The 1604-nt window shown below is 44.4% G+C and overlaps 1 protein-coding gene across 1 annotated transcript in view; it reads left to right on the forward strand.

The window, feature by feature from the left end:
- Nucleotides 1-1604, forward strand: part of LOC106001399 (guanine nucleotide-binding protein-like 1) — a 12313-nt gene that overhangs the window by 6278 nt on the left and 4431 nt on the right. The window lies entirely within an intron of this gene.

Raw genomic sequence — 1604 nt, forward strand, 5'->3', positions numbered from 1 at the left:
CCTTTAACTACTGAGTCCTAGTTATTTTGATTATAAAAATGAAAAGGTGGGGCTGAAGGTGTAACTCAAGTGATAGAGTACCTGCCTGGCAAGCAGCAGGCCCTGAGTTCAGACCCCAATACTGCCAGAAATAAATACATGAAAACAAACATGCCATACTGAGTGTCAGTGGCTCATGCCTGTAATCCTAGGTACTCAAGAGGCTGAGATCTGAGGACCAAGGTTCAAAGCCAGCCCAGACAGGAAAGTTGGTGAGATTCTTATCTCCAATTAACTACAGAAAAAAAAAAAAAAAAGCTAGAAATGGAGCTGTGGCTCAAAGTGGTAGAACACTAGCCTTGAGCAAAAAAGCAAAACCAAAAACAAACATGTTTATACCCAGTTCAAGAAAATGGATGTGAGGAATGGAAGGCATGGTATTGAAAGAGTGTGACAATGATTGGCACATAGTGATAACAGTAATAATGGTTATTAATTTAACTGATGGTTAAATTTTTACCATTTATGTGGTACATAACCACATGCCAACCTTGTTCTGAGGTGATCAGTGAATATTCATTGTCCCATTGTGGTTCTTATTTCCTAGTGCAGGGATCGCTGTCATAGCAGGAGCGCAGCAAGCATTAGCTCCCTTCTGGATCTGAGCCCTTTCAGTCTGTGGTCAGAGACAATCTCCCCTTGACTAAGGGCTTTGTCTCAGCTCCCATTGTGGGCAGAGGCTGTTTGATTTAGTTCCAGGGTCCCTTACATTGTGGATGGGAGAGGTGACAAGACCTTGGCAAAGCTGTGGTATCAGATGCTTTTGGAACCAAGAAGAGCACATGCTAGAAAAATAGTAGGGATGCCAGGTAGACGCCTCCTTTTCACTGTTTTTTTTTTGTTGTTGTTGTTGTTGAAAACCTCCATGCCTGGTGGGCAGTTGCTTCTCTTCCTGGCCGTTTCATCCTGGCTTTCCATCTTCCCATTTCTGACATACACCGTCTTTCCCAGGGGCCTCTGCTGTCCCTCTCAGGGGCCTCTGTGCTAACTTGGTGTTGTGAAAGGAAGAGTGTTTGCTATGGTACAGGCAGCCCTGAGTTGGGATTCTCTCAATTCTCATTCATTTATTCATTGAGTAAATACCTTATTAAGCACCTACAGGTGCCAGATGCCATTCTAGGGATGGAAAATGCCTCTGTGAAGATGGCAAAAAGGTCCCTACACTTATGGAGCATGTTTCCTTGGGAGTAAGTAGATGTGTGAAGGGAAGTCAGACTAGGAGCAATGAAGTAAAGCCCTGAAGAAGGAAAGAGTACTTAGAGGGGAGGGTTCCCCAGGGTAGACAGCTGGTAAGGAGATGAAGTTCTGGGGAAAGGGTCTTGAGAGCCAGAAGATCAGTGAGTGACAGGGTCTTGAGGTGGGAGTAAGCTTGGTGATTCTGGTTAGCAAGACTTGAGGGATGTGGAGGATGGAGAATGGGAGACAGGAAAATGAGGGAAGGTGGTCACAAGGGGCCACATCATTTTGAGTCTCATGGTTATGGACTTTAGTCTCAGTATCATGAGAATCCCATGGTAGATTTAGAACAAGGAGTGACAGTATTTGATTTCCTTTTTCAGAAGTTC

The sequence above is a fragment of the Dipodomys ordii genome, unplaced genomic scaffold (genome assembly GCF_000151885.1).
Source record: "Dipodomys ordii isolate 6190 unplaced genomic scaffold, Dord_2.0 Scaffold294, whole genome shotgun sequence".
Taxonomy (NCBI): Eukaryota; Metazoa; Chordata; class Mammalia; order Rodentia; family Heteromyidae; genus Dipodomys; species Dipodomys ordii.